General features: G+C 43.3%; 1 long non-coding RNA gene across 3 annotated transcripts; it reads left to right on the forward strand.

The window, feature by feature from the left end:
• The first annotated feature begins 2,565 nt into the window (after nt 1–2,565).
• LOC130685078 (uncharacterized) lies at nt 2,566–11,855 on the forward strand. 3 transcript variants are annotated; one of them, XR_008999515.1, is made up of 4 exons: nt 2,566–2,948; nt 8,054–8,237; nt 10,635–10,792; nt 10,910–11,855. It is a non-coding gene; the product is annotated as an uncharacterized LOC130685078 (long non-coding RNA). The 3 variants fall into 3 exon arrangements; XR_008999514.1 differs by having other exon boundaries at nt 2,566–2,775; nt 2,903–2,948; nt 10,635–11,855; XR_008999513.1 differs by having other exon boundaries at nt 10,635–11,855.
• The last annotated feature ends 2,299 nt before the right edge of the window (nt 11,856–14,154 follow it).

A 14,154-nucleotide genomic window follows, 5' to 3' on the forward strand; every position in this document is an offset into this window, starting at 1 on the left:
CCGCCGCGGGCACCAGGTAGCACGAGACCCGTTGGCAAGACGGCGAAAAAGAAACAGGAAAAGGAAAAGAAAAGCATTTAAGTCTTTCATAAAAGTCAATTGGTATAATGTGAACTTTTTTTTTCTTTTTCTTTTTTTTTTTTTAAGTAACGTCTTTTCATTTAATGTGGATATTGAACATATTTCTCAAAAGACTGTATAGGAAAAATAGGAAACAACAACAAAAAAAGCCATACAACTTAAGAAGCAAAACAGTGAAACACAAGAATTATCAACCACAATCATCTGGTTATTCTTTCCATGACTGTATAATTTCAGATTAAACTAAACTGTTCCTTTGGAGAAGAGGTAAAAATCAGACCTAGGGAGTTATTGTTTTCAAAAGAAAGGTATGATCATCCCGCCCTCCCCAAGTCTACCCCAGCGGACCACAGCAACACGTCCGGCCTCCCGAAACGAGTGCCAGCCCAGAGCCAGTGTCCAGCAGCTCCCGAAAGACCCGACCACCTCCCCTTCCCCAATGAACAGTCCGCCCGGCGAAAGGCTCCAGGCCTCCCCCCCCCGAAGAGCAGGACAAAGGTCAATAGGATGAACCCCCACTAGTGTTTTGGGCTTCTTCCTCAAGGGGAATAAGCCTGCGCTCATCTTCAGGGGCGTGCTAGGTCTTGAGTCTAGTTAAAGGTCTAGAAGCAAAGAGATGTAGTTGGGTGAATGCTATGGAAATTTGCCTCAAGGGAAGTCTTTACAGTTTCCTTAGACAATGCAGGTTAATCTCTTCAGACTGAGATGGAAAAGACTGCTTTTACTTGCAAAGTAATGCTGCTGAAAATTCATCCCACCAACCTCCATCCCACTCCCCAGAAAGAGACCCAGAGCCCCCCACCAGGAAGACCGTTCATCAGGGAAAAGGAAACAATCAGGTCCTTCAGGAGCCACCAGACACCGGCCCCGAACCGACACCGACCCCAAGAGACCAAACGTGAACTTTTTTTTTTCTTTTTTATTAAGGTATCGTTGATATACACTACTCTGAAGGTTTCACAAGAGAAGCAATGTAGATACTACATTCACCCGTATTATTGAGTTCCCCCTACCCCATTGCCGCCGCTGTCCATCAGCGTAGCATGATGCCACGGAGTCCTTACTTGTCTTCCCTGACCTACATTGTTTCCCCGTGACCCCACACACACCATGTGCACCAATCAGAATTCCCCTGAATCCTCTTCTCCCTGCCATACCCCTCCCCTTTGGTAACCGCTAGTCGCTTCTTGGAGTCTGTGAGTCTGCTGCTGTTTTGTTCCTTCAGATTTGCTTTGATTTAATACTCCACAAATGAGGGAAATCATTTGGTACTTGTCTTTCTCTGCCTGGCTTATTTCACTGAGCATAATACCCTCTAGCTCCATCCATATTGTTGCAAATGGTAGGATTTGTTTTCTTCTTATGGCTGAATAATGTAACATTTTGTATATGTGCCACCTCTTCTCTATCCATTCATCTACTGATGGACACTTAGGTTGCTTCCATATCTTGGCTGTTGTAAATAGTGCTGCAATAAACAGACAGATGGTATTCTCACCTGAAGCAGGGATATTTTAAGTGATTTACCAAGTATTCTGCTAAACCCATTCTGTATTAAAGTTCAGAGCTTCAAGAACTGAAAGAAGGATTCGCAACAACGTGGCTGGGGCTAGAGGGTATTATGCTCAGTGAAATATGCCAGGCAGAGAAAGACAAGTATCAAATGATTTCATTCATTTGTGGAGCATAAGAACAGAGAAAAAACTGAAGGCACAAAGCAGCAGCAGACTCACAGAACCCGAGAGTGGACTAACAGATACCAAAGGGAAAGGGACTGGGGATGGTGGGTGGGAAGGGAGGGAGAAGGGGAATAAGGGGCATTAGGATCATCACACATCATGATGTAGGGGGGTGGGCATGGGGAGGGCACTATAGTACACAGAGAAGACAAGTAGTGACTCTATAGCATCTCACTACACTGATGGACAGTGACTGTAATGGGGTATGAGGGGGGGACTTGATAATGGGGGGGAGTCTAGTAACCACAGTGTTGCTCATGTAACTGTAAACTAATGATACCAAAAAAGTTAAAAATTAAAAATAAAAGGAATAGAAAAATGACCCCAAAAAAAAAAGAACTGAAAGAAGGGAACAGTTCTGGTAGCACATCTCATAGCAAAGGCTAAAGGGAGGCAGGTGGACGCGCACCAAAGTGTTTGAAGAGGTGAAAAGAGCACAGAATCCACTTAGGACTTAAAAAAAACTTTCAAAATCAAGTCCTCCTCAGTCTGGGGAGGGTCAGCGTGTCTTACCGGCGATGAGGCCTCCGAGGGGACCCGAGGAAACGAGTGGGGACTGAAGGGGGAATGCGATCGAGGCGGGCCGAGGGAGCCGGCGGGGCGGGGCTTGCGGGGCGGGCGGGGCTTCCGAGGAAGGCCTGGCACAGACTCCTGGCCTCCCGAACGGGGACGGGCTGCAGAGGGCGGAGCTTGCTCAAAACTCCTCCCATTTGGAAAGATCAGCGAGCTCTGTCCGGCTGGCGAGCGACTTCCGCGGCTCTCTCCGCCAGACTGACTCTCTTCGCCAGCGCGCCTGGGCTAGAGGCGGGGGAGCATTGTGCGCTGGCGGCGCGCGCTTCCAAGTTGCTGGGAGACAGCGAGCGAATGGCAGCTCGGGGCTTGCGGCTCAGGCCCCTCCCTGGCCGCGGTGGCCCCTCCCAGCCAGCTCGGCCAGCGTGGCCGCCGCGGGCACCAGGTACTCAGCACGAGACTCGTTGGTGAGACAGCGAAAAAGGAAAAGGAAAAGAAAATAATTGAAGTCTTTCATAAATGTCATTTGGTATAATGTGAACTTTTTTTTTATTCTTTTTTTTTTTATTAAGATATCATTGATATACACTGCTCTGAAGGTTTCACAAGAGAAACAATGTGAGTACTATATTCACCCATAATATCGAGTCCCCCCCATACCGCATTGCCCGCCGCTGTCCATCAGCGCAGCAGGATGCCACGGAGTCCTTACTTGCCTTCTCTGAGCTACACTGTTTTCCCCGTGACCGCACACACACCATGTGCACCAATCAGAATTCCCCTGAATCCTCTTCTCCCTGCCATACCCCTTCCCTTTGGTAACCGCTAGTCGCTTCTTGGAGTCTGTGAGTCTGCTGCTGTTTTGTTCCTTCAGATTTGCTTTGTATTCATACTCCACAAATGAGGGAAATCATTTGGTACTTGTCTTTCTCCGCCTGGCTTATTTCACTGAGCATAATACCCTCTAGCTCCATCCATGTTGTTGCAAATGGTAGGATTTGTTTTCTTCTTATGGCTGAATAGTGTTCCATTTTGTATATGTGCCACCTCTTCTTTATCCATTCATCTACTGATGGACACTTAGGTTGCTTCCGTATCTTGGCTGTTGTAAATAGTGCGGCAGTAAACATAGGTGTGCGTATGTCTTTTTGAACCTGGGATCTTGTTTTCTTTCGGTAAGTTCCTAGGAGATGAATTCCAGGGTCAAATGGTAGTTCTATTGTAAGTTTTTTGAGGAACCTCCATACTGCTTTCCACAATGGTTGAACTAGTTTACATTCCCACCAGCAGTGTAGGAGGGTTCCCCTTTCTCCACATCCTTGCCAGCATGTGTTGTTGTTTGTCTTTTGGATGGTGGCAATCCTTACTGGTGTGAAGTGATATCTCATTGTGGTTTTAATTTGCATTTCTCTGATGGCTAGCAATGTGGAGCATCTTTTCATGGGCCTGTTGGCCATCTGAGTTTCTTCTTTGGAGAAGTGTCTGTTCAGACCCTCTGCCCATTTTTTAATTGGATTATTTGCTTTTTGTTTATTGAGGTGCATGAGCTCTTTATGTATTTTGGATGTCAACCCCTTGTTGGATATGTCATTTATGAATATGTCCTCCCATATTGTAGGATGCCTTTTTGTTCTATTGATGGTGTCCTTTGCTGTACAGAGTCTTTTCAGCTTGATACAGTTCCATTTGTTCATTTTTGCTTTTCTTTCCCCTGCCCGGAGAGATATGTTCATGAAGAAGTTGCTCATGTTCATGTCCAAGAGGTTTTGCCTGTGTTTTTTTCTAAGAGTTTATGGTTTCATGACTTACATTCAGGTCTTTGATCCATTTCGAGTTTACTTTTGTGCGTGGGGTTAGACAATGATCCAGTTTCATTCCCTTACGTGTAGCTCTCCAGTTTTGCCAACACCATCTTGCTCTCTTCTTTTGTGGTTTGATGAGTTTCTTTAGTTGTACGCTTATATTCCTTTATCTTTATCTTTTATGTCTTTACTATAGTTTTTTGCTTCGTGGTTACCATGAGGCTTACATGTAACAACTTACCTCTATAACTACCTATCTTAAGTTGATAACAACTCGAGTTTGGTCCCATTCTAAAATATTTTTACTCTCCTTCCTCCAACATTTTATATTTTTCATGTCACAGTTTCTGTCTTTGTATCTTGTGTATCCTTTAACTAATTATTGTGATAATTATTTTTACTACTTTTGTCTTTTAACCTTCATAGTAGCTTTATAAGTAATTAATTCACTACCTCTACTATATATTTGCTTTTACAGTGAAATGTATTTTTCATATGCATCTTTGTTAGTAATTATTGCCCATCCTTTTCAGTTAAAGAGAATCCTTTAGTATTTCTTGTAAGGCAGTTTAGCATGATAAACTCCATTAGTTTTTGCTTGTCTGGAAAAAATCTTTCTCTCTCCTTCAATTCTGAATGATAACTTTGAGTAGAATATCCTTGCTTCAAATTTTTTTTTCTTTCAGCACTTTGAATATATCATGTCACTTCCATCTGGCCAACAAAATTGCACTGAAAAATCTTGATAGTCTTTTGAGGGTTCCCTTGTATATAACCAGTTGCTCTTCTCCTGATGCTTTTAATATTCTCTTCTTGTCTTTAAATTTTGACATTTTAATTCATCTGTCCTAGTGTGGATCTCTGTAGGTTCACCTTTTCTGGAACTCTTTGGGATTCCTAGATCTTGATGTCCATTTCCTTCACCATGTTAGGGAAGCTTTCAACCATTATTTCATCAAATAAGATTTCTGCCCCTTTCTCCCTCTTTCTCCTTCTAGGAGCCCTATAATGCAAATATTGGTCTGTTCGATGTTATTCTATATGTCCCTGAAGCTATCTTCCCCTTTTTTCATTCTTCTGCTCTGACTGAATTCCACTGTTGTGACTTGCTTTTGATCAAGGAAATGTTTGTTTACAGAAGGGACATGTGCCTCTTGAAGGCAGAGGCCAGTGATTAGCTTAAAACATTCTCTTTCCCTCTGCTCTGCTGAATGGCAATGTCCCAGATGGTTATGGCTCTATGGGCCTGGGTTGCAATGGGAGAATGATCGGAGCATAGCCCCAGGTGACCAAGGAGGGGCACTGTTACAGGTTGAATGTCTGTGTCCCCTCAAAATGCATTGTGATGATATTTGGAGGTGAGGCCTTTGGGATGTGATTAAGTTTATGCTGGTTCATGAAGAATTCATGTGCTTATAAGAAAAGACACCCAAGAACTTCTTCTCTTGAATGCTATCATGCCATGGGAAGGACGCATTAAAAAGTTGGCCACTGAAAGCTAGGAAGAGTGTTCTCAGCAGCCACCAAATCTGCTGGTCCCTTGACCTTGGACTTCCTAGCCTCCAAAACTGTCAGAAATAAGTTTCTGTTGTTTAAACCACTCAGCCTCTGATACTTTGTTCTAGCAGCCTGAGCAGCCTACGACCACCAAATTGCATGAATGGAATTTGGGTGGTGTTTGTTACTGCACCATGACCTCATCTATCTTGACCAATATAGCGTCCAAAACCATGGATTAATCACTGTGCAAACTGCCTCTTCACTGCCACCAGAAACTTCTTTATGAGACTTAATATTACTGAACAAGCCCTTTATAGTGTTTTTCAGTCCAAAATGAAAGAAACCTAAAAGAACACAAAATTAACAACACAAAGGAAGAGCAAACACCAAGCCAGGTACATTGGCCCTTTAGCTCACCCATAAGCTGCAGAAAGTTTCATTTTTTTCTTTCACTTAAACCAGAGAGTGGGAAGTTGGCCTTGTGCTAAAGGTGTTGAAGGAGGTAAAACAGCTCAGAGCCAGGATCTAAAGAAGTACAGAGCTACAGAGCTAGGAAACCCTGCTGAGTGAGTCCTGCATTGGTAGATTCCAAGGCAAAGATGTTCTTCCTCTCTTCTCTCCCTCTAACTTAAATTTCTGAATGTCCCTCAGAAGCCTTGTTTGCTTGTAGGCATGAAAAGGCTAATTTGATTGGGGCCAGGTCTCAGGGTCCTCTGCTAGTTTCCCATGAAGATTCCCTATGAAGATCAGCTCCTCTGAACTCCTGCTTTCTCTCAGTGAAGCCGGGGTTGTTGTTTGCAAAGTCAAAGAATGAACTTAGCAAACACCCAAGGTAGGCGAGCCAGGGAGAGGTTTTATTGAGAAATAAAGTGAGAGGAAAGAGCTCCTGCATCACACCAGGAGGGGACAAGAGAACCCAGGGTGATGCATTGTCTAGGGGATTTATAGTTCATTGAGGATTTTCAGGAATGTGGGTAAAGGGCTAGGGGTGCAGACTTGTACCACGTGCCCTGCCCCCAAGGTGGGCTGGATTATTGTCTGTTTGCTAGGGCTGTTTACAGTTGAGATACAGTGAAGTCACGGGTTATGCTGAGGTACCCTTGCGGAACACTCAGACATTCCAGGCCAAGTTGCTCCTGGCCTTTTGACCTTTAACTGATCTCACTGAAGATGTCTGTACTCCTAGTCTGCTATCCTTTATATTGTTACACTGCTTTGACTGTAAATATCCTGCCTTACTTTTTCCAGAGGCTCTCACCCTACTCTGACTACACCCAAGGCCTCTGTGTCATCAGCACTGTCCGAAGTGTCACATTCTGTCAGGTCTTAAGAATTTTTCAAAGTAGCTTCACTCTGATTTCCAGGGTGTCCTGATTGTTTACGATTTTAAGGCTCACCATGTCTTTTCAGGGAAGTTTGATTTCTTGCTTTCAAATCATTGGCTTCCACCAACAATAACAAGACACAAAGCATGCTGACAGTGGTTATCTGCATCATTAGATGATTTGAGAGACAGAAAAATATCCTCCCATTCAATAAATATTGGTCACATGCCCACTCCATACTAGGCACTATGCCAGGCATCAAGGCATAACTGAATTCATTTTATATGTGGTTCTTACCCTAATGCAGTTTTCCATCAGGTAGGGGAAACAGAACAAAAAATGTAATAAATTAAGTACATACAAATGTGGGTTTGGGGGAAGAGAGTCTGATGCTAGTTTGGGGTCTTCCAAGAAGCAGTCACCAAGGAAGATGTGAGGTAATGCAAATAATTAGTATTGTGGGCTGAGTTGTTCACCATCCCACCCAAAATTCATATATTCAAGTCCTAACCCCAGACCCCATACGTCAGATTGTGACGGTATTTGGAGGTGGGGTCATTAAAAAGGTGGTTCAGTTAAAATGAGGGCATTAGGGTGAGCCTAATCCAACCTGAATGGTGTCCATATAAGAAGAGATGCCATGTAAGGGATGGGCATGCCCAGAGGAAAGGCCCTATGAGGAGGCAGTGAGAAGGCAGCCATCTGCAAGCCAAGGAGAGAGGCCTCAGGAGACCCAAACCTGGGACCCCTTAGGCTTGGGCTTGCAGCCTACAGAACTGTGAGAAACAAATGTCTGTTGTCTAGGTACCCCGGTCTATGGTCTTTGATTACGGCAGCCCTAGAACACTAATGCAGTGAGTTACCTCAACAGCTACTGACGCAGGATGAGCTGGGAAGGGACAAAGCAGGTGCTGCCTGTTCCCCATGCATGCAGCACTTGTCCAGGTGGGTTGTATAACTGACTGAACAGTGTCCCCCAGAATTCTTGTCCACCTGGAAGTAGGGCCCTTGCTGATGTATTAGTGGATGATCTCAAGCTAAAAATCATCCTGTATTTAGAGCAGGCCATAAATTTAATGACTGGTGTCTTTCTAAGAGAAAGAAGAGGCCACGTCAAGATAGAGGCAGAGATTGGAGGGATGCAGCCACAAGCTGAAGAATGTCTGGGACCACCAGAAGCTGGAAGAGGCAAGGAAGATTTCTCCCCTAGAGCCTTCAGAGGGAGTACAGCCCTAGCAGCACCTTGATTTAAGACTGAAGACCTCCAGAAAAATGAGAGGGTAAGTTCCTGTTGTTTTAAGCAACTCCATCTGTGCTAATTTGTTACAGCAGCCAAAGGAAACTAATGCCTCTGAACAGCCCATAGGACCATGAAGGAGGAAAGATAGGGACTTTGCCCATCTTCCTCCTATGTCCTGTTTTCCCCTAGGGGATCGCTGCCCTGAATCCGTTTGCCTCCTGTTGCCACTTTGGCAACTATATGTGAAACGTGTTGTGTGTTTGAGATGTGTGTGTATTTTTGCACAGAGAAGCAAAGATCACAGTTTGACAACACATCCTATGGGGAATGAAAGATGTGCAACCTCCATGGGGAGAATCTAGCAATAGAGATAGGTATCTTTACCTATAGCAATATCTATTGCTGAATTGACACACCACAACCACCTAGCAATTTATTCAATACACGTAAAACAAAAGGTGAACTTAGCTTTTTCACCACAGCACTGTCTGTGTGAGCAAAAGACTGGAAACAACCTAAATGTCCCTCAGTAGGGGACTGGTTAAATAAACAGGGATGAGATAAATTCAGCAGAAATATGAACAGGACCAGAGGTAACCAGAAGAACATGAGCACCTTAGCTCATTCCCAACCCTAACCTGACCCTGAGAACCTACAGGGAATGGACCTGGGGCTCAAGTCAGTCTTTTCTACATTCTAATGGGCAGAGAGAGACCCCAAGTAGTATTCTGGAACATGTGAACCCTGAAGTCAATTTTTATGTTCTAACATGGAAAGATGGCCATAACATACTATTAAGTGGGGAAAAAAAGTCCCCGGATAGGCATGATCTCATTTCCAACTAAAATTTAAATACCCTGTATATGTGTTAGTACATGTATAGAAAAAAAACTGGAAGAGAAGAATACACACCAAGCCATTAAAGCAGTTTGTCGTGCCTACCACTTGCTTGGTGCTGAGAACTTTCAGATAAATAAGAAATTTGAATGTCAGTTCCATGGAGAAAGACAACTTTGCTGTTTTGCCAAGTGTCTGGCACATAATACATACTCAGTAAATATGTATGGAAAGGAAGGGAAAGAGGGAGGGAGGGATGCTCAGCCTAGCCTGGATACAGATGTGCGAGCAAATGACTTCTGAGAAGGGAGAGTGCAGAGAACTCTGGGAGAAAAGACCGCAGAGCTGGAGGGGTTTTGCATAAACCATCTCTCCTCCTTAGGTCACCAGCCCACTTAGAAGAGAAGAGAAATCAGTTACAAAGCCATAGCTGTGCAGCCCATTTTCAAACTCAGGTGTACCGAGCTCTAGGGAGCTCTCTCCTTTCAGGATGCTGCTTGGCCCGGTTAATGAGAACCAGATGACCCAGGCCGAGTCAGGGGACAGGAGTGCTGGTAATGAATACTTCCAAACTGGATCTTAGAGAGCCCAGCAACTCTTACAAAACAACGCACTTTGTCAATTTCCAGGAGAGCTTGGCTTCAAACAACTCAAAGGTGACACCCAATGTCACTATGGGGAACTACACAGAAATCCTAAATAGTGGTTCTTTAAGAGGGAGCAATGAGGACTCTTGCCTTTCACTGTCTTCCATTTCCTCTGCTATGTTCTCAGAAAGGCTGTGCTAAACAGGGAGAGCCTGCCAGGACTTCATGAGAAGATCCTCTGGCTCAGTCAGGAGAGATTTGAGCACATTCTTGAGGTGACTATATCTTTCCTCGAATAAGCTGTTGGCAATTTCATTACTGGGTTCTTCTCGATTCCTTTCCAATAGCATTTGCTTAATTTCCGTTGCATTTAAACAGCAGAAACCACAAGAGCGGATGCCGATTCAGATTAAAAACTTTCCTGAGACCAACAGTTGTGGGGGCCCCAGACACGTGCCTTCATGTCCCTGAGCTTCAGTTTGCTCACTTATGTGGAGATGATGATTACCTATTTTGCGATGTTACCGTGTAGATTAAACGAGTTCACCTTTTGAGATTAAATGTACCAATTACAAAATGGGCAATGGATCTGAATAGACATCTCTCAAAGGAAGATGTGTAAATGGTCAATGAGCACGTGAAAAGATGTCCCACATCATTTGCCATCAGAGAACTGCAAATCAAAACCACAAAGAGATACCACTTCAGATCTATTAGGATGGCCATAAAAAATAAAGAAACAAACAACAATAAAATAAAACAGTAAGCAACATGGCCAAGGCTAGAGAATAGGCATTGGGAGGAAATGGGGAGTGACTGCTCATGAGTAAGAGGTCTTTTGGAGATGAAGAAAATGTTCTAAAATTGATTGCAGTGATGGTTACCCAACTCTAAAAAATGGTTTACTTTAAATGGGTGAACTGTATGGAATGTGATTTATATCTCAAAAGAGCTGCTTTTAAACAGTGTACAAATAAATCTTATGATCTTTTTATCTTGTATTTGTCACATAGCTTACACACATCAAGTAATTCTTATGAAGACACACATCACAGTTTTCAGTCTGGGAAAGCAGAATGGCGCGGACCAGGTTCCAGGGCAGACACCAGTGGAAACACTAAGGCCCCACCAATGAATGACCCAGCTCATTCCAGCTTCATGCCACCCCACAGTGAGTTACTTGAGAGCTGGGGGGCATGGGCAGAGCCTATCTGGACATGTAGTGGTAGGTCTCCTTCTAGATACTTCAGTTAAATTGCTCACAGCCTAACTTTATTGCTGTCGGCAGTGGTGTTTTCCTGTCATGATGAATGATCTGCACGGTTCCTGCTTTCAAGGAAGAGCTGACACGGTGTGTGATGTAGTAGCTGATTTCTTGTTCTTTGGACCATCCAGCTGTGTTTCTAACAGATACAGTTTCTCCAGGGCTCTGGGAAATTGGAGGAGGGGGACCTGCCTTCACCCCCACCTCCATTCCTCTAAACCATCCATTTGCCTTCCAGACCCTAACCTAAGCTAAACATTCTGTACCTTCTCCAAAGTCCAAATGAAACTTACCAACGCATCAGTATCTTTGTCTGCTCAGGTTGCTGTAAGAAAATACCACAGACTGTGTGTCTTATAAACAACAGAAATTTATTGCTCACCATTCTGGAAGCTGAGAGTCCAAGATCAGGGTGCCAGCATGTTCAAGTGAAGGCCCTCTTCGGGGTTGCAAACTTTGCTGTGTCCTCACATAGCAGAAAAAGAAGGGATCCCTGTGGAGCCTCTTTTATCTTCATTTTCTCAGTACATCCTCTCTACCTCCCACAGCAGCATTGACCTCACTGCCTGGGTCCTTGTGTACTATGTAAATATTATTGTCTCCCCACCAAAATGATGAGCAATCTTAAGGCAGAAGAGACTGTTTATTTTTCTTGGACTCTTCTGCATCAATGTTACAAACCAAAATTTTGGGCACATGGAATGGTAGGCTGAATGATGGCCCTCCAAAGATGTCCACATTTTAATCCCTGGAAATCTGTGAATATCACTTTACATGGCAAATAGGACTTGGCCAGTGAGTTTGCGCATTGAATTAAAGATCTGGAGATGAAGAGATTATCACGGGCTATCCAGATGGGTCCGATGCAATCACAAGGGTATGTATAAGTGGGAGGCAAGAGGAGAGGTGACAACCTGAGCAGAGGTTGGAGTGCTGTGGGGCCGTAAGCCAAGAAATGTGGGCAGCCTTTAGAAGCTAGAAAAGGCAAATAAACAGATTCTCATTTAAAGCCTCCAGAAGGAATGCATCCCTGCTGACTCATATTGATTGGGCTTCTGACCCCCAGAGCTGTAAGAGAATAAAGGTGATTGTTTTAAACCACTTTGTGGTAATTCCTCACAGCTACATTGGGAAGTGTACATGGTACCACTGTCCTCTTCCTCCTCCTCCTCCTCATGGTGAGGGGTGATTGAGTTTACTGATGTAAGTCATAAAACAATGGAAGGTACTGTTATTGCCCCCATTTTATAGACAAAGAAACAGGTTCAGAGAGGTGACAGAATGGAAGGGGTTTTTCTGGTTGTAAACAGCAGAAACTGACTCTGGCTAAGGCAAGCAAGTAAGGGAGATAATGAATCATTGACAACTACCATCCAGGCAACATGAGAATTTTCCTCCTGTGACATTTTGATCTCCCAATACACTTGTCTTATGAACTTCCAGTCTTTCATTCATGAAATATTTGTTGAGAGCCTACTATGTGCCAGGCCCTGGATTAAGTGCTGGGTATAGAAAGTTGAACCAAAAACCAGGCACAATTCCTGCTCGTGTGATGCTCACAGCCAAGAGAGGAAGCACATTAATGATACCATCACCCTGAAAGCTGATACGGTGCAATTTTGCTGAACCCTCTGGATGCAAAATGCAGGCAGTGAGAAGGACAGGGGAGGGGCAAGGGAGCTGACGTGAGATCCACATAGAGTTACTAAGTATTGAGAATTGGAAGGGCAGGGCCTGCCTCCCCCTACTGGTGGTGTCTTAGATGACAACAGAATTTTCTTTTTAAATTTGGGGTCCTTTTTTCCGTATTTAGTACCCCTACTAGAGGACAGAGGTGCAGCCATACCACCCAGAACTTCCTGCTGCTGAAACATTTTTTTCAATTATTTCTTTTATCGTGGTTAAATGTGTAAAATAAAATGTGCCGTTTTAGCCATTTTTAAGTGTACAGATCAACAACTTAAATTACATTCACAATGTTGTGCAGCCCTCATCACTATTTCCAAAAGTTTTTATCACCCCCAACAGAAACCATATGCTCATTAAATAATAACTCTCCATCCCCTCCTCCCAGCCCCTGGTTTACCTCTATTCTGCTTTCTGTCTCCATGAACTCGCCTCCTCTAGGTGCCTCACATAAGTCAGTCCATACAAAATGTGTCCTTTTGTGACTGGTTTCTTTAACTCAGCATATGGATTAACACATAGTCTACAGGCACACACCTGATCATCTACATTTGCTCTCTTACAACACTAAACTATGTTTTCTACCTTTATGTTGTATCTACCTACCACTTCAGCATCTTATTAAAAATAATAAAGAGAGAAATGTGGTATCCACATATAAATCAAGTATAAAAATCAAATGTGTATTCATATTTGAACTGACTGTTTATAGTTCATAATGCATGAGCAAAACCAAAAGTTTCTGTGATGACTGCCCTTGTACTGTTCACCATGTAACTTATTCACTATGTAAGAATTTGTTCTCCATGTAAGAACTTGTTCGTTATGCTTCAGAAGATTGGAGACTGACGAAAATTAGGCTTGGGGTGGATTAATGATTGTGCATTGAGCATTGACTCCCCTATACAGAATTTTATTGTTGTTAACAACCATTTGATCAATAAATATGAGAGATGCCCTAACAACAACAACCAAGAAAAAGTACACACTTCCAATTGTAAAATAAATAAGCAACCGGGATGTAATGTATAGCATAAGGAATATAGTCAAAATATTGTAACAACTTGGTATGGTGATAGCTGGTACTTAGAATTATCATGTATATAAATGTTGAATCACTGTGTTGTACACCTGAAACTAATGTAATGTAATACTGTGTGTCAACTACCCTTCAATAAAAAATAATTATCTAAAAAAAAAAAAAAAACTCAGCATAATGCTTTCAAGGTTCATTCACATGGTGGCAGGTATCACAACTTTATTCCTTTTTATGGTCGAATAATATTCCATTGTATAGAGATGCTGCCCTAAGCCCACATCTACTCAGACACACAATGCTTGGCCTTCAGATGAGTCTCTTTTTTGGACATACCCCTATGCTTGTTTCTCCTGTGGTTTCCATACCTATAAAACAGGAACATTTCTTAAAGGCAAGACACCCCAGAGAAGCAAGTTCTGCAGCCAAAGCCAGCCTGTGGAATCTTGGGGCCATAGCATAGGTGCAGCAGAAAAAGCAGAGATACCCAGAGATCCAGGTGTGTGTAATGCACCATGTGTCCTTCACCCAGCAGCTGAAATGCCAC

The sequence above is a fragment of the Manis pentadactyla genome, chromosome 10 (assembly GCF_030020395.1).
Source record: "Manis pentadactyla isolate mManPen7 chromosome 10, mManPen7.hap1, whole genome shotgun sequence".
NCBI lineage: Eukaryota > Metazoa > Chordata > Mammalia > Pholidota > Manidae > Manis > Manis pentadactyla.